This window comes from Pseudophryne corroboree, chromosome 3 (assembly GCF_028390025.1).
Source record: "Pseudophryne corroboree isolate aPseCor3 chromosome 3, aPseCor3.hap2, whole genome shotgun sequence".
Lineage (NCBI taxonomy): Eukaryota > Metazoa > Chordata > Amphibia > Anura > Myobatrachidae > Pseudophryne > Pseudophryne corroboree.
This window is the reverse complement of record NC_086446.1, coordinates 513,371,791-513,396,621: the sequence shown is the minus strand read 5'-3', so window position 1 is coordinate 513,396,621 and position 24,831 is coordinate 513,371,791.

Genomic DNA, 24,831 nt, shown 5'->3' with positions numbered 1-24,831 from the left:
TTATCATTCAGTCTATAATAGCAGCAGACACAGTACGGTAGTTCACGGCTGTAGCTACCTCTGTGTCGGCACTCGGCAGTCCATCCATAATTGTATACCACCTACCCGTGGTTTTTTTTTTCTTTCTTCTTTATACATACTACATCTCATTATCAACCAGTCTATATTAGCAGCAGACACAGTACAGTACGGTAGTCCACGGCTGTAGCTACCTCTGTGTCGGCACTCGGCAGTCCATCCATAATTGTATACCACCTACCCGTGGTTTTTTTTTTCTTTCTTCTTTATACATACTACATCTCATTATCAACCAGTCTATATTAGCAGCAGACACAGTACGGTAGCTCACGGCTGTAGCTACCTCTGTGTCGGCACTCGGCAGTCCATCCATAATTGTATACCACCTACCCGTGGTTTTTTTTTTTCTTTCTTCTTTATACATACATACTACATCTCATTATCATCCAGTCTATATTAGCAGCAGACACAGTACAGTACGGTAGTCCACGGCTGTAGCTACCTCTGTGTCGGCACTCGGCAGTCCATCCATAATTGTATACCACCTACCCGTGGATTTTTTTTTCTTTCTTCTTTATACATACTACATCTCATTATCATCCAGTCTATATTAGCAGCAGACACAGTACAGTACGGTAGTCCACGGCTGTAGCTACCTCTGTGTCGGCACTCGGCAGTCCATCCATAATTTTATACCACCTACCCGTGGTTTTTTTTTTCTTTCTTCTTTATACATACTACATCTCATTATCAACCAGTCTATATTAGCAGCAGACACAGTACAGTACGGTAGTCCACGGCTGTAGCTACCTCTGTGTCGGCACTCGGCAGTCCATCCATAATTGTATACCACCTACCCGTGGTTTTTTTTTTCTTTCTTCTTTATACATACTACATCTCATTATCATCCAGTCTATATTAGCAGCAGACACAGTACAGTACGGTAGTCCACGGCTGTAGCTACCTCTGTGTCGGCACTCGGCAGTCCATCCATAATTGTATACCACCTACCCGTGGTTTTTTTCTTTCTTTCTTCTTTATACATACTACATCTCATTATCATCCAGTCTATATTAGCAGCAGACACAGTACAGTACGGTAGTCCACGGCTGTAGCTATCTCTGTGTCGGCACTCGGCAGTCCATCCATAATTGTATACCACCTACCCGTGGGTTTTTTTTTCTTTCTTCTTTATACATACTACATCTCATTATCAACCAGTCTATATTAGCAGCAGACACAGTACAGTACGGTAGTCCACGGCTGTAGCTACCTCTGTGTCGGCACTCGGCAGTCCATCCATAATTGTATACCACCTACCCGTGGTTTTTTTTTTCTTTCTTCTTTATACATACTACATCTCATTATCATCCAGTCTATATTAGCAGCAGACACAGTACAGTACGGTAGTCCACGGCTGTAGCTACCTCTGTGTCGGCACTCGGCAGTCCATCCATAATTGTATACCACCTACCCGTGGTTTTTTTTTTCTTTCTTCTTTATACATACTACATCTCATTATCAACCAGTCTATATTAGCAGCAGACACAGTACAGTACGGTAGTCCACGGCTGTAGCTACCTCTGTGTCGGCACTCGGCAGTCCATCCATAATTGTATACTAGTATCCATCCATCTCCATTGTTTACCTGAGGTGCCTTTTAGTTGTGCCTATTAAAATATGGAGAACAAAAATGTTGAGGTTCCAAAATTAGGGAAAGATCAAGATCCACTTCCACCTCGTGCTGAAGCTGCTGCCACTAGTCATGGCCGAGACGATGAAATGCCAGCAACGTCGTCTGCCAAGGCCGATGCCCAATGTCATAGTACAGAGCATGTCAAATCCAAAACACCAAATATCAGTAAAAAAAGACTCCAAAACCTAAAATAAAATTGTCGGAGGAGAAGCGTAAACTTGCCAATATGCCATTTACCACACGGAGTGGCAAGGAACGGCTGAGGCCCTGGCCTATGTTCATGGCTAGTGGTTCAGCTTCACATGAGGATGGAAGCACTCAGCCTCTCGCTAGAAAACTGAAAAGACTCAAGCTGGCAAAAGCACCGCAAAGAACTGTGCGTTCTTCGAAATCCCAAATCCACAAGGAGAGTCCAATTGTGTCGGTTGCGATGCCTGACCTTCCCAACACTGGACGTGAAGAGCATGCGCCTTCCACCATTTGCACGCCCCCTGCAAGTGCTGGAAGGAGCACCCGCAGTCCAGTTCCTGATAGTCAGATTGAAGATGTCAGTGTTGAAGTACACCAGGATGAGGAGGATATGGGTGTTGCTGGCGCTGGGGAGGAAATTGACAAGGAGGATTCTGATGGTGAGGTGGTTTGTTTAAGTCAGGCACCCGGGGAGACACCTGTTGTCCGTGGGAGGAATATGGCCGTTGACATGCCTGGTGAAAATACCAAAAAAATCAGCTCTTCAGTGTGGAGGTATTTCAACAGAAAAGCGGACAACAGGTGTCAAGCCGTGTGTTGCCTTTGTCAAGCTGTAATAAGTAGGGGTAAGGACGTTAACCACCTCGGAACATCCTCCCTTATACGTCACCTGCAGCGCATTCATAATAAGTCAGTGACAAGTTCAAAAACTTTGGGCGACAGCGGAAGCAGTCCACTGACCAGTAAATCCCTTCCTCTTGTAACCAAGCTCACGCAAACCACCCCACCAACTCCCTCAGTGTCAATTTCCTCCTTCCCCAGGAATGCCAATAGTCCTGCAGGCCATGTCACTGGCAATTCTGACGAGTCCTCTCCTGCCTGGGATTCCTCCGATGCATCCTTGCGTGTAACGCCTACTGCTGCTGTTGTTGCTGCTGGGAGTCGATGGTCATCCCAGAGGGGAAGTCGTAAGCCCACTTGTACTACTTCCAGTAAGCAATTGACTGTTCAACAGTCCTTTGCGAGGAAGATGAAATATCACAGCAGTCATCCTGCTGCAAAGCGGATAACTGAGGCCTTGACAACTATGTTGGTGTTAGACGTGCGTCCGGTATCCGCCGTTAGTTCACAGGGAACTAGACAATTTATTGAGGCAGTGTGCCCCCGTTACCAAATACCATCTAGGTTCCACTTCTCTAGGCAGGCGATACCGAGAATGTACACGGACGTCAGAAAAAGACTCACCAGTGTCCTAAAAAATGCAGTTGTACCCAATGTCCACTTAACTACGGACATGTGGACAAGTGGAGCAGGGCATGGTCAGGACTATATGACTGTGACAGCCCACTGGGTAGATGTATGGACTCCCGCCGCAAGAACAGCAGCGGCGGCACCAGTAGCAGCATCTCGCAAACGCCAACTCTTTCCTAGGCAGGCTACGCTTTGTATCACCGCTTTCCAGAATACGCACACAGCTGAAAACCTCTTACGGCAACTGAGGAAGATCATCGCGGAATGGCTTACCCCAATTGGACTCTCCTGTGGATTTGTGGCATCGGACAACGCCAGCAATATTGTGTGTGCATTAAATATGGGCAAATTCCAGCACGTCCCATGTTTTGCACATACCTTGAATTTGGTGGTGCAGAATTTTTAAAAAAACGACAGGGACGTGCAAGAGATGCTGTCGGTGGCCAGAAGAATTGCGGGACACTTTCGGCGTACAGGCACCACGTACAGAAGACTGGAGCACCACCAAAAACTACTGAACCTGCCCTGCCATCATCTGAAGCAAGAAGTGGTAACGAGGTGGAATTCAACCCTCTATATGCTTCAGAGGTTGGAGGAGCAGCAAAAGGCCATTCAAGCCTATACAATTGAGCACGATATAGGAGGTGGAATGCACCTGTCTCAAGCGCAGTGGAGAATGATTTCAACGTTGTGCAAGGTTCTGATGCCCTTTGAACTTGCCACACGTGAAGTCAGTTCAGACACTGCCAGCCTGAGTCAGGTCATTCCCCTCATCAGGCTTTTGCAGAAGAAGCTGGAGACATTGAAGGAGGAGCTAACACGGAGCGATTCCGCTAGGCATGTGGGACTTGTGGATGGAGCCCTTAATTCGCTTAACAAGGATTCACGGGTGGTCAATCTGTTGAAATCAGAGCACTACATTTTGGCCACCGTGCTCGATCCTAGATTTAAAGCCTACCTTGGATCTCTCTTTCCGGCAGACACAAGTCTGCTGGGGTTGAAAGACCTGCTGGTGACAAAATTGTCAAGTCAAGCGGAACGCGACCTGTCAACATCTCCTCCTTCACATTCTCCCGCAACTGGGGGTGTGAGGAAAAGGCTCAGAATTCCGAGCCCACCCGCTGGCGGTGATGCAGGGCAGTCTGGAGCGACTGCTGATGCTGACATCTGGTCCGGACTGAAGGACCTGACAACGATTACGGACATGTCGTCTACTGTCACTGCATATGATTCTCTCAACATTGAAAGAATGGTGGAGGATTATATGAGTGACCGCATCCAAGTAGGCACGTCACACAGTCCGTACTTATACTGGCAGGAAAAAGAGGCAATTTGGAGGCCCTTGCAGAAACTGGCTTTATTCTACCTAAGTTGCCCTCCCACAAGTGTGTACTCCGAAAGAGTGTTTAGTGCCGCCGCTCACCTTGTCAGCAATCGGCGTACGAGGTTACATCCAGAAAATGTGGAGAAGATGATGTTCATTAAAATGAATTATAATCAATTCCTCCGCGGAGACATTGACCAGCAGCAATTGCCTCCACAAAGTACACAGGGAGCTGAGATGGTGGATTCCAGTGGGGACGAATTGATAATCTGTGAGGAGGGGGATGTACACGGTGATATATCGGAGGATGATGATGAGGTGGACATCTTGCCTCTGTAGAGCCAGTTTGTGCAAGGAGAGATTAATTGCTTCTTTTTTGGTGGGGGTCCAAACCAACCCGTCATATCAGTCACAGTCGTGTGGCAGACCCTGTCACTGAAATGATGGGTTGGTTAAAGTGTGCATGTCCTGTTTATACAACATAAGGGTGGGTGGGAGGGCCCAAGGACAATTCCATCTTGCACCTCTTTTTTCTTTAATTTTTCTTTGCGTCATGTGCTGTTTGGGGAGGGTTTTTTGGAAGGGACATCCTGCGTGACACTGCAGTGACACTCCTAGATGGGCCCGGTGTTTGTGTCGGCCACTAGGGTCGCTTATCTTACTCACACAGCTACCTCATTGCGCCTCTTTTTTTCTTTGCGTCATGTGCTGTTTGGGGAGGGTTTTTTGGAAGGGACATCCTGCGTGACACTGCAGTGACACTCCTAGATGGGCCCGGTGTTTGTGTCGGCCACTAGGGTCGCTTATCTTACTCACACAGCTACCTCATTGCGCCTCTTTTTTTCTTTGCGTCATGTGCTGTTTGGGGAGGGTTTTTTGGAAGGGACATCCTGCGTGACACTGCAGTGACACTCCTAGATGGGCCCGGTGTTTGTGTCGGCCACTAGGGTCGCTTATCTTACTCACACAGCTACCTCATTGCGCCTCTTTTTTTCTTTGCGTCATGTGCTGTTTGGGGAGGGTTTTTTGGAAGGGACATCCTGCGTGACACTGCAGTGACACTCCTAGATGGGCCCGGTGTTTGTGTCGGCCACTAGGGTCGCTTATCTTACTCACACAGCTACCTCATTGCGCCTCTTTTTTTCTTTGCGTCATGTGCTGTTTGGGGAGGGTTTTTTGGAAGGGACATCCTGCGTGACACTGCAGTGACACTCCTAGATGGGCCCGGTGTTTGTGTCGGCCACTAGGGTCGCTTATCTTACTCACACAGCTACCTCATTGCGCCTCTTTTTTTCTTTGCGTCATGTGCTGTTTGGGGAGGGTTTTTTGGAAGGGACATCCTGCGTGACACTGCAGTGACACTCCTAGATGGGCCCGGTGTTTGTGTCGGCCACTAGGGTCGCTTATCTTACTCACACAGCTACTTCATTGCGCCTCTTTTTTTCTTTGCGTCATGTGCTGTTTGGGGAGGGTTTTTTGGAAGGGACATCCTGCGTGACACTGCAGTGCCACTCCTAGATGGGCCCGGTGTTTGTGTCGGCCACTAGGGTCGCTTATCTTACTCACACAGCTACCTCATTGCGCCTCTTTTTTTCTTTGCGTCATGTGCTGTTTGGGGAGGGTTTTTTGGAAGGGACATCCTGCGTGACACTGCAGTGCCACTCCTAGATGGGCCAGGTGTTTGTGTCGGCCACTAGGGTCGCTTAGCTTAGTCATCCAGCGACCTCGGTGCAAATTTTAGGACTAAAAATAATATTGTGAGGTATTCAGAATAGACTGAAAATGAGTGGAAATGATGGTTTTTGAGGTTAATAATACTTTGGGATCAAAATGACCCCCAAATTCTATGATTTAAGCTGTTTTTTAGGTTTTTTGGAAAAAAACACCCGAATCCAAAACACACCCGAATCCGACAAAAAAAATTCGGTTAGGTTTTGCCAAAACGCGGTCGAACCCAAAACACGGCCGCGGAACCGAACCCAAAACCAAAACACAAAACCCGAAAAATTTCCGGCGCTCATCTCTAGAGAAAATACGTGTCTTGGTGTGAATCCAAGAAGGTTCCTAGAGAAGAATTTCAGTTAGTACGTTTTCTCCATTTTCTGCAAGCCGGTGTGGATGCGGGCTTAAAGTTGGGCTCCATTAAAGTACAAATTTCAGCCTTATCGATTTTCTTCCAAAAACAATTGGCTTCCCTTTCAGAAGTTCAGACCTTTGTGAAAGGCGTGTTGCACATCCAACCTCCCTTTGTGCCCCCTGTGTCACCATGGGATCTTAACGTGGTGTTGCAATTCCTTCAATCTCATTGGTTTGAACCTTTACAAAAGGTGGAGTTGAGATTCCTCACTTGGAAAGTGGTCATGCTGTTGGCCTTGGCATCCGCCAGGCGGGTATCTGAATTGGCGGCCTTGTCTCACAAGAGCCCTTATTTGATCTTTCATGAAGATAGAGCAGAGTTGAGGACTCGTCAGCAGTTTCTGCCGAAAGTGGTTTCGTCGTTCCACTTAAACCAACCTATTGTGGTGCCAGTGGCTTCTGACGCCTTGCTGGAATCGAAGTTTCTTGACATAGTCAGAGCTTTGAAAATTTATGTGGCCAGAACGGCTCAGTTTAGGAAAAACGGAGGCTATGTTTGTCCTGTATGCTCACAACAAAATTGGGGCTCCTGCTTCCAAGCAGACTATTGCGCGCTGGATCTGTCATACGATTCAGCGGGCTCATTCTACGGCTGGATTGCCGTTACCGAAATCGGTGAAGGCCCATTCTACCAGAAAGGTGGGCTCATCCTGGGCGGCTGCCCGGGGGGGTCTCGGCATTACAACTTTGCAGAGCGGCTGTTTGGTCGGGTTCAAACACCTTTGTGAAGTTCTACAAGTTTGATACCCTGGCTGATGAGGACCTCATGTTTGGTCAATCGGTGCTGCAGAGTCATCCGCACTCTCCCGCCCGTTCTAGAGCTTTGGTATAAACCCCATGGTTCTTGAAGTGACACCAGCATCCTCTAGGACGTATGAGAAAATAGGATTTTAATACCTACCGGTAAATCCTTTTCTCTTAGTCTGTAAAGGATGCTGGGCACCCGTCCCAGTGTGTACTGTATCTGTATTTGTTAGTTGTGGTTACGTTTATAGTCAGCCTGTTGCTGATGTTGTTCATGCCGTTGACTTGCGTTGTGTTGAATGCCATGTTGTACGGCGTGCTTGAGGTGTGAGCTGGTCTGTATCTCACTTTAGTTTAACAATAAATCCTTTTCCTCTAAATGTCCGTCTCCATGGGCACAGTCCCTATAACTGGAGTCTGGAGGAGGGGCATAGAGGGAGGAGCCAGTTCACACCCCTTTGAAAGTCTTAAAGTGCCCATGTCTCCTGCGGATCCCATCTATACCCCATGGTTCTTGAAGTGACCCCAGCATCCTCTACGGACTAAGAGAAAAGGATTTACCGGTAATTATTAAAATCCTATTATTTCAGACAATAATTTAAACAAAACATTCAACACTTACTAGAGATGAGTGGGTTCGGTTCCTCGAGATCCGAACCCCCCCAAACTTCACCTATTTTACACGGTTCTGAGGCAGCCTCGGATCTTCCTGCCTTGCTCGGTAAAACACGAGCGCGCCCGAACGTCATCATCCCGCTGTCGTATTCTCGCGAAATTCGTATTGCATATAAAGAGCCGCGCGTCGCCGCCATTTTCACTCGTGTATTGGAGATGATAGCGAGAGGACGTGGCTGCGTTCTCTCAGTTTCTGTGTTCAGTGTGGTGCAAATATCTGTGCTCAGTGTGCTGCAAATATCTGTGCTCAGTGTGCTGCAAATATCTTCGTTCTCTGCCTGAAAACGCTCCATATCTGTGCTGCATTGTAGTTGTGCGCAGTATATAGTAGGAGGACAGTGCAGAATTTTGCTGACCACCAGTATATATATATAGCAGTACGGTACAGTAGTCCATTGCTCTACCTCTGTGTCGTCAAGTATACTATCCATCCATATCTGTGCTGCATTGTAGTTGTGCGCAGTATATAGTAGGAGGACAGTGCAGAATTTTGCTGACCACCAGTATATATATAGCAGTACGGTACAGTAGTCCATTGCTCTACCTCTGTGTCATCAAGTATACTATCCATATCTGTGCTGCATTGTAGTTGTGCACAGTATATAGTAGGATGACAGTGCAGAATTTTGCTGACCACCAGTATATATATATATATATATATATATATATATAGCAGAACGGTACAGTAGTCCATTGCTCTACCTGTGTGTCGTCAAGTATACTATCCATATCTGTGCTGCATTGTAGTTGTGCGCAGTATGTAGTAGGAGGACAGTGCAGAAGTTTGCTGACCACCAGTATATATATATATATATATATATATATATATATAGCAGTACGGTACAGTAGTCCACTGCTCTACCTGTGTGTTGTCAAGTATACTATCCATATCTGTGCTGCATTGTAGTTGTGCGCAGTATATAGTAGGAGGACAGTGCAGAATTTTGCTGACCACCAGTATATATATATATATATATATATATAGATATAGCAGTACGGTACAGTAGTCCATTGCTCTACCTCTGTGTCGTCAAGTATACTATCCATATCTGTGCTGCATTGTAGTTGTGCGCAGTAAATAGTAGGAGGACAGTGCAGAATTTTGCTGACCACCAGTATATATATATATATATAGCAGTACGGTACAGTAGGCCATTGCTCTACCTGTGTGTCGTCAAGTATACTATCCATATCTGTGCTGCATTGTAGTTGTGCGCAGTATATAGTAGGAGGACAGTGCAGAATTTTGCTGACCACCAGTATATATAACAGTATGGTACAGTAGTCCATTGCTCTACCTGTGTGTTGTCAAGTATACTATCCATATCTGTGCTGCATTGTAGTTGTGCGCAGTATATAGTAGGAGGACAATGCAGAATTTTGCTGACCACCAGTATATATATATATATATAGCAGTACGGTACAGTAGTCCATTGCTCTACCTGTGTGTCGTCAAGTATACTATCCATATCTGTGCTGCATTGTAGTTGTGCGCAGTATATAGTAGGACAGTGCAGAATTTTGCTGACCACCAGTATATATATAGCAGTACGGTACAGTAGTCCATTGCTCTACCTGTGTGTCGTCAAGTATACTATCCATATCTGTGCTGCATTGTAGTTGTGCACAGTATATAGTAGGAGGACAATGCAGAATTTTGCTGACCACTGGTATATAAATAGCAGTACAGTACAGTAGTCCATTGCTCTAACTCTGTGTCGTCAAGTATACTATCCATATCTGTGCTGAATTGTAGTTGTGCGCAGTATATAGTAGGAGGACAGTGCAGAATTTTGCTGACCACCAGTATGTATATATATATATAGCAGTACGGAACAGTAGGCCATTGCTCTACCTGTGTGTCGTCAAGTATACTATCCATATCTGTGCTGCATTGTAGTTGTGCGCAGTATATAGTAGGAGGACAGTGCAGAATTTTGCAGACCACCAGTATATATATAGCAGTACGGTACAGTAGTCCATTGCTCTACCTGTGTGTCATCAAGTATACTATCCATATCTGTACTGCATTGTAGTTGTGCGCAGTATATAGTAGGAGGACAGTGCAGAATTTAGCTGACCACCAGTATATATAACAGTACGGTACAGTAGTCCATTGCTCTACCTGTGTGTTGTCAAGTATACTATCCATATCTGTGCTGCATTGTAGTTGTGCGCAGTATATAGTAGGAGGACAATGCAGAATTTTGCTGACCACCAGTATATATATATATATATATATATATATATATATAGCAGTACGGTACAGTAGTCCATTGCTCTACCTGTGTGTTGTCAAGTATACTATCCATATCTGTGCTGCATTGTAGTTGTGCGCAGTATATAGAAGGACAGTGCAGAATTTTGCTGACCACCAGTATATATATAGCAGTACGGTACAGTAGTCCATTGCTCTACCTGTGTATCGTCAAGTATACTATCCATATCTGTGCTGCATTGTAGTTGTGCGCAGTATATAGTAGTATACAGTAGGAGGACAGTGCAGAGTTTTGCAGTATATCTATATATATAGCAGTACGGTACAGTAGTCCATTGCTATTGATATATTACTGGCATATAATTCCACACATTAAAAAATGGAGAACAAAAATGTGGAGGGTAAAATAGGGAAAGATCAAGATCCACTTCCACCTCGTGCTGAAGCTGCTGCCACTAGTCATGGCCGAGACGATGAAATGCCATCAACGTTGTCTGCCAAGGCCGATGCCCAATGTCATAGTAGAGAGCATGTAAAATCCTAAAAACAAAAGTTCCGTAAAATGATCCAAAAATCAAAATTAAAAGCGTCTGATGAGAAGCGTAAACTTGCCAATATGCCATTTACGACACGGAGTGGCAAGGAACGGATAAGGCCCTGTCCTATGTTCATGGCTAGTGGTTCAGCTTTACATGAGGATGGAAGCACTCATCCTCCCACTAGAAAACTTAAAAGACTTAAGCTGGCAAAAGCACAGCAAAGCACTGTACGTTCTTCTAAATCACAAATCCACAAGGAGAGTCCAATTGTGTCGGTTGCGATGCCTGACCTTCCCAACACTGGATGGGAAGAGGTGGCGCCTTCCACCATTTGCACGCCCCCTGCAAGTGCTGGAAGGAGCACCCGCAGTCCAGTTCCTGATAGTCAAATTGAAGATGTCACTGTTGAAGTACACCAGGATGAGGATATGGGTGTTGCTGGCGCAGAGGAGGAAATTGACAAGGAGGATTCTGATGGTGAGGTGGTTTGTTTAAGTCAGGCACCTGGGGAGACGCCTGTTGTCCGTGGGACGAATATGGCCATTGACATGCCTGGTCAAATTGCAAAAAAAAAATCACCTCTTCGGTGTGGAATTATTTTAACAGAAATGCGGACAACAGGTGTCAAGCCGTGTGTTGCCTTTGTCAAGCTGTAATAAGTAGGGGTAAGGACATTAACCACCTAGGAACATCCTCCCTTATACGTCACCTGGAGCGCATTCATCAGAAGTCATTGACAAGTTCAAAAACTTGCGGAAGCAGTCCACTGACAACTAAATTCCTTCCTCTTGTACCCAAGCTCCTGCAAACCACACCACCAACTCCCTCAGTGTCAATTTCCTCCGTAGACAGGAACGCCAATAGTCCTGCAGGCCATGTCACTGAAATGATGGGTTTGTTAAAGTGTGCATGTCCTGTTTATACAACATAAGGGTGGGTGGGAGGGCCCAAGGACAATTCAATCGTGCACCTCTTTTTTATTTTTTTATTTATCTCTGCATCATGTGCTGTTTGGGGACTATTTTTTTTAAGTGCCATCCTGTCTGACACTGCAGTGCCACTCCTAGATGGGCCAGGTGTTTGTGCCAGCCACTTGGGTCGCTTAGCTTAGCCATCCAGCGACCTCGGTGCACCTCTTTTTTTCTTTGCATCATGTGCTGTTTGGGGACTATTTTTTTAAGTGCCATCCTGTCTGACACTGCAGTGCCACTCCTAGATGGACCAGTTGTTTGTGCCGGCCACTTGAGTCGCTTAGCTTAGCCATCCAGCGACCCTGGTGCACCTCTTTTTTTCTTTGCATCATGTGCTGTTTGGGGACTATTTTTTTAAGTGCCATCCTGTCTGACACTGCAGTGCCACTCCTAGATGGGCCAGGTGTTTGTGCCGGCCACTTGGGTCGCTTAGCTTAGCCATCCAGCGACCTCGGTGCAAATTTTACGACTAAAAATAATATTGTGAGGTGTTCGGAATAGCCTGGAAATTATGGTTATTGAGGTTAATAATACTATGGGATCAAAATGACCCCCAAATTCTATGATTTAAGCTGTTTTTGAGTTATTTTTTTTCTCTTAAAACATCCGAATCCAAAACACACCCAAATCCGCCAAAAAAATTTCAGGGAGGTTTTGCCAAAACGCGTCCGAATCCAATACATGGCCGCGGAACCGAATCCAAAACCAAAACACAGAACCCGAAAAATGTCCGGTGCACATCTCTAATGTCAGTTACCCAACAACCACGCATCACCACCTTGCATCACCGATAATCTTTGCCAAATCCCTGACTGCTTTATCACATGAGAATCATGTGCGCATCCTGGAGACTGAGCGTTCAGGGATAGAATCTGGAGAAATGAATCACATACAGCCATTATATTTAAAGAATGAACGTGTTTTCAGTTTCTATAAATTCTTTCATTCTTAGATGGCAGCACTAATGGAATATGTGACCCATCCACCACCCCTACCCCTATAACATGTGGGAATTCTTGATAATTCTGCTTCACTACACGTAGGTACGCCTCATCTGGGGCACTACGGATGGTGTAATGGTTAGCATTACTGCCTCACAGCACTGAGGTCATGGGTTTGATTCCCACCATGGCTCTAACTTGTGTGTAGTTTGTATTTTCTCCCCGTGGGTTTCCTCCGAGTACTCCGGTTTCCTCCCACAATCCAAAAATATACTGGTAGGATAATTGGCTCCCTCCAAAATTAACCCTAGTGTGAATGTGTATGTGTGTACATGTGGTAGGGAATATAGATTGTAAGCTCTACTGGGGCAGGGACTGATGTGAATGGCCAAGTATTCTCTGTACAGCGCTGCAGAATATGTGTGCGCTATATAAATAACTGGTAATAAATAATAATAATAATAAAATTAAAGGCATAGAAATAAATTGGCTGATGCGGACCGGGAAAGCATCATTGATGCACTTCAGGATCCGACTGAATGATGGCTGGGAAATCCCAGCCACCACAGCAACAGTTCTTTGGAAAGATCCTGAAGCACAAAAATGTAACCACACCTAAAAATTGTGTCAGGGGTGGTATTGATGTACGAATGTTTCTTTGTTTTTTTAGATCACTCTTTATTATTATTATTATTATTATTATTATTATTATCAAAAGAGTATCTAAAATGATGTGTGGTGGAAGCCTGAAACACCTCATCATCTGGCATTCCAAATCTGTGTGATGTAACGAGAACTGTGGGTTCTACTGTGTGGTGCAACGAGAACTGTGGGTTCTACTGTGTGGCGTAATGTGATTGTGGGCAGGGCCGGTTCTTGGCCTTGTGGCGCCCCGGGCAAAGTATAGGGGCGTGGCTTCAAATGGGGGCATGGTCAGTTACGCCCCCATTTATGCCCCCTGTAGCGACGCTGAAAGAAAAAATAAAATAAAAAAAAGTATACTTACCATCTCCGTTCCTGATCCAGACCGCTGCAGACCTCCTCCGCCGGCGGCGCTGCTCTTCTCCTCTCCTCGATCTATGGGAGAGACGTTATTATGTCTCTCCCATAGAACAGCATAGACACTAGAGGTCAATTATGACCCCTAGTGTCTGTGCCACTATGCTGTGCGGTGCGCGATGACGTCATTGCGCACTGCACAGCAAAGGTCCTCTACATGAAGGGAAACTAGACCGTAGTGTCTAGCTTCCCTTCATAGAGAGGACCTTTGCTGTGCGGTGCGCGATGACATCATCGCGCACCGCACAACTAAGGTCCTCTCAATGAAGGGAAACTAGACGCTACGCATCTGGTTCCCTTCAAAGCGGGGGGGGGGGCACAGCGGGGGGCACAGTGGCGGATCTTGCCCTGGTGCAGCACCCATGGCAAGATCCGCCACTGATTGTAGGCACCACTGTGTGGCATAATGTGAATTGTGGACACCACTGTGTGATGTAACGAGAATTGTGGGTTCTACTGTGTGGCATAATGTGATTGTGGGCACCATTGTGTGGTGTAATGTGAATAAGGGGCACTACTCTGTATGGGGGAAATACTGTATATACACACCAGCTCGACCTGCTGAGATCAATGTGTTATCAGCGGTGCACCTCCATAAGGGCAGGTAGCATTTTTAGTGCATTAAATAGGGTAGGGTGCAGCACCCTGCTGAAACAACTTAGTGGGAATGCTATGCTTCTATTTATATAATTGTGTTTGTGGGGGGTCCCAGTGCATATTGTTGCACCTGTGCCCGCCACTCTCTAGTTTTGCCATTAATCCACATTCAATGGAGTTGTTCACGTAATTACCCTACGGCGCATGCGTTACACAGCATATTCTCACATAAGTGCTGTTGAAATCAATTCAGACAACATCAGAGAGGTGGCAGAAAAGTGGTGTTTGTTCCTGAGCGGTGACATGTGTTTGAAAGATCTTAACCCTTGCACGCCTTCGGGTCTGAGGAGGAGGATGGGAGGATACAGCATCCATGATGTTGAACAACACACTATACGAAAACTGAATCAAAGGAAAGACAAAAATATATATTATCAAATATGTTTATAAAAAAAAAAAAAAAAAACACTTATCTGATTGTTCACACAAAAAACCTTACTGGTGTGAAATTTGCCATAATGAAGGAACCCTGAATTAACACAAAAATAAAAAAACATTAGTGACAAAAATATTAAAAACTGTACAATCCAACTGAAATCTACAACAAGCAACACAAAAGATACACCTATGCCAGCATAACACAACATATTACCCGAGAAGAACAACAGAAATGGCTCCTTCACCAGCAGCAAACAGAGAAATAATTTGTTTATTCAGCCGAAAAACACAGTAGTAAAGCTGATGCAGAGAAATTTGTAAAAAATTACAAAAACACTTTTATAATACTTTTCTGTGTGTTCCATTATATATGCACAATAAACACAACAACAAAGCAGATGATACCACAAGGAGCACACATATAAAACACATAGAACAGACATTTACCTGAAAAATAATGACTCCTTCACTAGCGGTAAACAGATTTTTGTTAATGCAACAAACCATAAACTACTCCAACCAAGAAGACAAGCCAAACATTGAAGCAATTTATAATCAGTGTGGTAATTAGCTAGCGGTGTGTGTATAATCGCCGTTTGCGCGCGTAGCTGAAACTAATTTGTGGATATACAAAAATATGCATACTTTCCTAGGCACAGTTATGAGGCCCATAGCTAAACATCTGCAACAACAACAGCCGTAGCTACAGCAAGGTAATATCAGTGTAACTTGTGTGTTAATGTATTCACAATTAGAGATGAGCGGGTTCGGTTTCTCTGAATCCGAACCCGCCAGAACTTCATGTTTTTTTTCACGGGTCCGAGCGACTCGGATCTTCCCGCCTTGCTCGGTTAACCCGAGCGCGCCCGAACGTCATCATGACGCTGTCGGATTCTCGCGAGGCTCGGATTCTATCGCGAGACTCGGATTCTATATAAGGAGCCGCGCGTCGCCGCCATTTTCACACGTGCATTGAGATTGATAGGGAGAGGACGTGGCTGGCGTCCTCTCCGTTTAGACACTTGATTTACTAATTTTGGGGAGCATTAGGAGTACTCAGTAGTGTACAGTGCAGAGTTTTGCTGATAGTGACCAGTGACCACCACTTTTATTTATAATCCGTTCTCTGCCTGAAAAAAGCGATACACAGCACACAGTGACTCAGTCACATACCATATCTGTGTGCACTGCTCAGGCTCAGGCCAGTGTGCTGCATCATCTATATATATTATATATCTGTCTGACTGCTCAGCTCACACAGCTTATAATTGTGGGGGAGACTGGGGAGCACTACTGCAGTGCCAGTTATAGGTTATAGCAGGAGCCAGGAGTACATAATATTATATTAAAATTAAACAGTGCACACTTTTGCTGCAGGAGTGCCACTGCCAGTGTGACTAGTGACCAGTGACCTGACCACCAGTATATAATATTAGTAGTATACTATCTCTTTATCAACCAGTCTATATTAGCAGCAGACACAGTACAGTGCGGTAGTTCACGGCTGTGGCTACCTCTGTGTCGGCACTCGGCAGCCCGTCCATAATTGTATATACCAGTGACCTAACCGTGGTTTTTTTTTCTCTTTCTTTATACATACATACTAGTTACGAGTATACTATCTCTTTATCAACCAGTCTATATATTAGCAGCAGACACAGTACAGTGCGGTAGTTCACGGCTGTGGCTACCTCTGTGTCGGCACTCGGCAGCCCGTCCATAATTGTATATACCACCTAACCGTGGTTTTTTTTTCTTTCTTTATACATACATACTAGTTACGAGTATACTATCTCTTTATCAACCAGTCTATATATTAGCAGCAGACACAGTACAGTGCGGTAGTTCACGGCTGTGGCTACCTCTGTGTCGGCACTCGGCAGCCCGTCCATAATTGTATATACCACCTAACCGTGGTTTTTTTTTCTTTCTTTATACATACATACTAGTTACGAGTATACTATCCCTTTATCAACCAGTCTATATATTAGCAGCAGACACAGTACAGTGCGGTAGTTCACGGCTGTGGCTACCTCTGTGTCGGCACTCGGCAGCCCGTCCATAATTGTATATACCACCTAACCGTGGTTTTTTTTTCTTTCTTTATACATACATACTAGTTACGAGTATACTATCTCTTTATCAACCAGTCTATATATTAGCAGCAGACACAGTACAGTGCGGTAGTTCACGGCTGTGGCTACCTCTGTGTCGGCACTCGGCAGCCCGTCCATAATTGTATATACCACCTAACCGTGGTTTTTTTTTCTTTCTTTATACATACATACTAGTTACGAGTATACTATCTCTTTATCAACCAGTCTATATATTAGCAGCAGACACAGTACAGTGCGGTAGTTCACGGCTGTGGCTACCTCTGTGTCGGCACTCGGCAGCCCGTCCATAATTGTATATACCACCTAACCGTGGGTTTTTTTTCTTTCTTTATACATACATACTAGTTACGAGTATACTATCTCTTTATCAACCAGTCTATATATTAGCAGCAGACACAGTACAGTGCGGTAGTTCACGGCTGTGGCTACCTCTGTGTCGGCACTCGGCAGCCCGTCCATAATTGTATATACCACCTAACCGTGGTTTTTTTTTCTTTCTTTATACATACATACTAGTTACGAGTATACTATCTCTTTATCAACCAGTCTATATATTAGCAGCAGACACAGTACAGTGCGGTAGTTCACGGCTGTGGCTACCTCTGTGTCGGCACTCGGCAGCCCGTCCATAATTGTATATACCACCTAACCGTGGTTTTTTTTTCTTTCTTTATACATACATACTAGTTACGAGTATACTATCTCTTTATCAACCAGTCTATATATTAGCAGCAGACACAGTACAGTGCGGTAGTTCACGGCTGTGGCTACCTCTGTGTCGGCACTCGGCAGCCCGTCCATAATTGTATACTAGTATCCAATCCATCCATCTCCATTGTTTACCTGAGGTGCCTTTTAGTTGTGCCTATTAAAATATGGAGAACAAAAATGTTGAGGTTCCAAAATTAGGGAAAGATCAAGATCCACTTCCACCTCGTGCTGAAGCTGCTGCCACTAGTCATGGCCGAGACGATGAAATGCCAGCAACGTCGTCTGCCAAGGCCGATGCCCAATGGCATAGTACAGAGCATGTCAAAACCAAAACACCAAATATCAGTAAAAAAAGGACTCCAAAACCTAAAATAAAATTGTCGGAGGAGAAGCGTAAACTTGCCAATATGCCATTTACCACACGGAGTGGCAAGGAACGGCTGAGGCCCTGGCCTATGTTCATGGCTAGTGGTTCAGCTTCACATGAGGATGGAAGCACTCAGCCTCTCGCTAGAAAACTGAAAAGACTCAAGCTGGCAAAAGCACCGCAAAGAACTGTGCGTTCTTTGAAATCCCAAATCCACAAGGAGAGTCCAATTGTGTCGGTTGCGATGCCTGACCTTCCCAACACTGGACGTGAAGAGCATGCGCCTTCCACCATTTGCACGCCCCCTGCAAGTGCTGGAAGGAGCACCCGCAGTCCAGTTCCTGATAGTCAGATTGAAGATGTCAGTGTTGAAGTACACCAGGATGAGGAGGATATGGGTGTTGCTGGCGCTGGGGAGGAAATTGACCAGGAGGATTCTGATGGTGAGGTGGTTTGTTTAAGTCAGGCACCCGGGGAGACACCTGTTGTCCGTGGGAGGAATATGGCCGTTGACATGCCAGGTGAAAATACCAAAAAAATCAGCTCTTCGGTGTGGAGGTATTTCACCAGAAATGCGGACAACAGGTGTCAAGCCGTGTGTTCCCTTTGTCAAGCTGTAATAAGTAGGGGTAAGGACGTTAACCACCTCGGAACATCCTCCCTTATACGTCACCTGCAGCGCATTCATAATAAGTCAGTGACAAGTTCAAAAACTTTGGGTGACAGCGGAAGCAGTCCACTGACCAGTAAATCCCTTCCTCTTGTAACCAAGCTCACGCAAACCACCCCACCAACTCCCTCAGTGTCAATTTCCTCCTTCCCCAGGAATGCCAATAGTCCTGCAGGCCATGTCACTGGCAAGTCTGACGAGTCCTCTCCTGCCTGGGATTCCTCCGATGCATCCTTGCGTGTAACGCCTACTGCTGCTGGCGCTGCTGTTGTTGCCGCTGGGAGTCGATGGTCATCCCAGAGGGGAAGTCGTAAGCCCACTTGTACTACTTCCAGTAAGCAATTGACTGTTCAACAGTCCTTTGCGAGGAAGATGAAATATCACAGCAGTCATCCTACTGCAAAGCGGATAACTGAGTCCTTGACAACTATGTTGGTGTTAGACGTGCGTCCGGTATCCGCCGTTAGTTCACAGGGAACTAGACAATTTATTGAGGCAGTGTGCCCCCGTTACCAAATACCATCTAGGTTCCACTTCTCTAGGCAGGCGATACCGAGAATGTACACGGACGTCAGAAAAAGACTCACCAGTGTCCTAAAAAATGCAGTTGTACCCAATGTCCACTTAACCACGGACATGTGGACAAGTGGAGCAGGGCAGGGTCAGGACTATATGACTGTGACAGCCCACTGGGTAGATGTATGGACTCCCGCCGCAAGAACAGCAGCGGCGGCACCAGTAGCAGCATCTCGCAAACGCCAACTCTTTCCTAGGCAGGCTACGCTTTGTATCACCGCTTTCCAGAATACGCACACAGCTGAAAACCTCTTACGGCAACTGAGGAAGATCATCGCGGAATGGCTTACCCCAATTGGACTCTCCTGTGGATTTGTGGCATCGGACAACGCCAGCAATATTGTGTGTGCATTAAATATGGGCAAATTCCAGCACGTCCCATGTTTTGCACATACCTTGAATTTGGTGGTGCAGAATTTTTTAAAAAACGACAGGGGCGTGCAAGAGATGCTGTCGGTGGCCAGAAAAATTGCGGGACACTTTCGGCGTACAGGCACCACGTACAGAAGACTGGAGCACCACCAAAAACTACTGAACCTGCCCTGCCATCATCTGAAGCAAGAAGTGGTAACGAGGTGGAATTCAACCCTCTATATGCTTCAGAGGTTGGAGGAGCAGCAAAAGGCCATTCAAGCCTATACAATTGAGCACGATATAGGAGATGGAATGCACCTGTCTCAAGTGCAGTGGAGAATGATTTCAACGTTGTGCAAGGTTCTGATGCCCTTTGAACTTGCCACACGTGAAGTCAGTTCAGACACTGCCAGCCTGAGTCAGGTCATTCCCCTCATCAGGCTTTTGCAGAAGAAGCTGGAGGCATTGAAGAAGGAGCTAAAAGGGAGCGATTCCGCTAGGCATGTGGGACTTGTGGATGCAGCCCTTAATTCGCTTAACAAGGATTCACGGGTGGTCAATCTGTTGAAATCAGAGCACTACATTTTGGCCACCGTGCTCGATCCTAGATTTAAAGCCTACCTTGGATCTCTCTTTCCGGCAGACACAGGTCTGCTGGGGTTGAAAGACCTGCTGGTGACAAAATTGTCAAGTCAAGCGGAACGCGACCTGTCAACATCTCCTCCTTCACATTCTCCCGCAACTGGGGGTGCGAGGAAAAGGCTCAGAATTCCGAGCCCACCCGCTGGCGGTGATGCAGGGCAGTCTGGAGCGACTGCTGATGCTGACATCTGGTCCGGACTGAAGGACCTGACAACGATTACGGACATGTCGTCTACTGTCACTGCATATGATTCTCTCAACATTGATAGAATGGTGGAGGATTATATGAGTGACCGCATCCAAGTAGGCACGTCACACAGTCCGTACTTATACTGGCAGGAAAAAGAGGCAATTTGGAGGCCCTTGCACAAACTGGCTTTATTCTACCTAAGTTGCCCTCCCACAAGTGTGTACTCCGAAAGAGTGTTTAGTGCCGCCGCTCACCTTGTCAGCAATCGGCGTACGAGGTTACATCCAGAAAATGTGGAGAAGATGATGTTCATTAAAATGAATTATAATCAATTCCTCCGCGGAGACATTGACCAGCAGCAATTGCCTCCACAAAGTACACAGGGAGCTGAGATGGTGGATTCCAGTGGGGACGAATTGATAATCTGTGAGGAGGGGGATGTACACGGTGATATATCGGAGGGTGAAGATGAGGTGGACATCTTGCCTCTGTAGAGCCAGTTTGTGCAAGGAGAGATTAATTGCTTCTTTTTTGGGGGGGGTCCAAACCAACCCGTCATATCAGTCACAGTCGTGTGGCAGACCCTGTCACTGAAATGATGGGTTGGTTAAAGTGTGCATGTCCTGTTTTGTTTATACAACATAAGGGTGGGTGGGAGGGCCCAAGGACAATTCCATCTTGCACCTCTTTTTTCTTTTCTTTTTCTTTGCATCATGTGCTGATTGGGGAGGGTTTTTTTGGAAGGGACATCCTGCGTGACACTGCAGTGCCACTCCTAGATGGGCCCGGTGTTTGTGACGGCCACTAGGGTCGCTAATCTTACTCACACAGTCAGCTACCTCGTTGCGCCTCTTTTTTTCTTTGCGTCATGTGCTGTTTGGGGAGGGTTTTTTGGAAGGGACATCCTGCGTGACACTGCAGTGCCACTCCTAGATGGGCCCGGTGTTTGTGTCGGCCACTAGGGTCGCTAATCTTACTCACACAGCTACCTCATTGCGCCTCTTTTTTTCTTTGCGTCATGTGCTGTTTGGGGAGGGTTTTTTGGAAGGGCCATCCTGCGTGACACTGCAGTGCCACTCCTAGATGGGCCCGGTGTTTGTGTCGGCCACTAGGGTCGCTAATCTTACTCACACAGCTACCTCATTGCGCCTCTTTTTTTCTTTGCGTCATGTGCTGTTTGGGGAGGGTTTTTTGGAAGGGACATCCTGCGTGACACTGCAGTGCCACTCCTAGATGGGCCCGGTGTTTGTGTCGGCCACTAGGGTCGCTTATCTTACTCACACAGCGACCTCGGTGCAAATTTTAGGACTAAAAATAATATTGTGAGGTGTGAGGTATTCAGAATAGACTGAAAATGAGTGTAAATTATGGTTTTTGAGGTTAATAATACTTTGGGATCAAAATGACCCCCAAATTCTATGATTTAAGCTGTTTTTTAGTGTTTTTGGAAAAAAACACCCGAATCCAAAACACACCCGAATCCGACAAAAAAAATTCGGTGAGGTTTTGCCAAAACGCGTTCGAACCCAAAACACGGCCGCGGAACCGAACCCAAAACCAAAACACAAAACCCGAAAAATTTCAGGCGCTCATCTCTATTCACAATCCAATTATGAGGGACATATAGGTATTGATGTCTGTGCATTCACTATCATATTCCTGCAGAAAGAGAGCAGCGTCAGCAGCAGCAGCGCCGCCATCAACTGCGACAGCAGCAGCAATGCCCAAAACAGCAGCAGCGCCCACAACAGCAGCATCAACAAGGTAAATATCAGTGTGTCTTTTGTGGGAATGCAAAACAAATTAAATGGCAACATACAATATTGTAATGTCATGGTTGTGGGACATATAGTTATTGATGTCTGTGCATTCACTTTCATATTCCTGCAGAAAGAGATGAGCCTCAGCAGCGCCCAAAACAGCCACAGCCTCAGCAGTGCCCACAACAGCCGCAGCAGCACCAACTATAGCCACAGCAGCAGCACCAACTATAGCCACAGCAGCAGCACCAACTATAGCCACAGCAGCAGCACCAACTATAGCCACAGCAGCAGCACCAACTACAGCCACAGCAGCAGCAGCAAGGTAAATATCAGTGTGACTTTTGTGGGAATGCAAAACGTTTTGTTTAGCAACGTACAATATTGTAATTACATATTTGTGGTACATATAGGTATTGATGTCTGTGCATTCACTTTCATAATCCTGCAGAACCAAGTATGGAGGAGGCAGTTGCTGGAACTACCCAGCCTCAGGAGCAGACAACTGTGGAGGAGCCTGTTGCAGGGCCTAGTCAGGGCCAGGCTAAAAAAAATGCAGCCTCATTTTAGCAAACAGGAATTGCACTTGCTAATATCTGAAGCTATGGAAAAGGATCACCATGGACCAAAAAACATATGTGCTGCTGCTAAAGAAAAAATATGCCAAGAGATCACGGATGCCATCAATGTAGAGGCACCCATTGTGCGGACCCCACATGAAGTGAAGAGAAGGTACAACATTAAAATTATGATTTTCAAAATAGTTATTTCAATTAAATTTCACATAATAGGCTTGGGGTGTGCTTATATTTGTATAACGTTAATAAACATGTAAATGACAAGCACATTTTTTATTTAGTGTTGCTAAATGAAACCTATGGACTGCCAGCTCTGTGGGACTACACATCTCTAGTAACACAGCAGCTGGACGTCCACAGGTTGCAGACCTATGCTATATATAACATAGTGTGTTCAAGGTGACCTTTAAACAAACACTTTAAAAACAAACAAAAAAAAAACCCATATGATTCATTCTTAACAAACATGCACTTATTTGCCAGATGGTCGGACTTCAGATGTCGACTCAAGGCGAAAATGGCAGCCAGAAACCGACATGCAAGGGGACTGCTAGAGGCAGAACACCACACTGGTTTGCATTTAACCCTTTAGAAGAAATGGATCTGGGGTCAATTGAGGATGAGGAAGTGGTAGGGATTTCCAACATGGATACGGACCTCCCTACCATTGCAACTCCTTATGTTGCACAAGGTAACACATTTTTGTGTTTTCTCATAAATGCTTTAGTCGTTTCAACAAACATTCCAAGAAAAAAACTATTACTAAACAACATATTTTTGCAGAAGTACAGTATCTTGTGAGGCTGATGTTGGTGAAGCGGCTACTGATGCTGAAGAAAAGGATGGTGTGGAGGATGCCATTCAATGCCATTTTTTGAGAAGGATGTGCCATATGCTGGAAGTCCACAACAACCCACCACATGATAGTCCTCTGCTCAGTACTTACCTCCCAACATGACCCTCTCCAGGAGGGACAGACTGCTCTGCTCCTGGGCTTCCCTCTTAATTTATGATTACCATCACCTGTGGTGAAACACCATTCTAATCCATTAACCTGTTCAAAACAGGTGCTGGCAATCATAAATGAAGAGAAAAGTCCAGGAGCAGAGCATTTTGTCTCTCCTGGAGAGGGTCATGTTGGGAGTTATGCAGTAGTCACCAGATCCAGCTGGAAATACTACAAGAAACTCGGTGCAATTCTGAGATATTCAACAATATTGTAGAAGAGGCTCTTGAATGAAACACCCTAAGCAGGGAAAGAAATCAACTCCTGTTGCAGCACAATACCATTATGCAGAATCTGACCAATGTTGTAGAAGAGAGCATGAGGCAGATTGGAGTACTTGTGGCTGAAGGATGTCAGACCACCATGGCAAGTCCATCATCTACACATAACATTGAGGCAACCATGCCTATTTACAGGATGCGTCGAACAACAAGACGAGCAACTTCAGCTGGAGAACCCACAAACGCAGGAGAAAAAAAGGGGAAAAAAAGTTTTTTTTTAGTTTACATACATGAGTCCTTAATGTTTCTTTGTAATTATTATCATTCCTTATGTTATTGATTAATCTGAAAATGTTTAAAAAAAAAAAAAAAAGCAGCAAAGTGGTGCATAATTAAAATGCCCACAAAATCACAAATATTGTATTGATGTTATTGAACACATGTTTGTTTGTCAAATAAAAAAAACACCTTACACATGTACCTGTATGCGAGTATGATTTTTGAAGATAAAACAGTAAAACATAAAAAAAACTCAGCTTTTAAACAAAAAGCCATTAACCAAACAAATAAAAACAACTTGTTTGAAAATGTTATTGTACATGTTTGGAGGAAAACAATGAAAACAAGTGTGTTCTTGACAAACCTGGATTATGTTATCAACTATAAATATTATTAGGTTACAAACATATTTTGTAGTAATACATGTAATAATTAGTTTAAAGCTCCCTTACATGTTGTTAAGTTTCAATGTCGCTGAATAAAGTGAATTGTGGTCAGCAGTGAGAGCTGCTTCAGCTGGGGGTAATGAAGCAATGATTGCAGTATACATCGAACATTCACCAA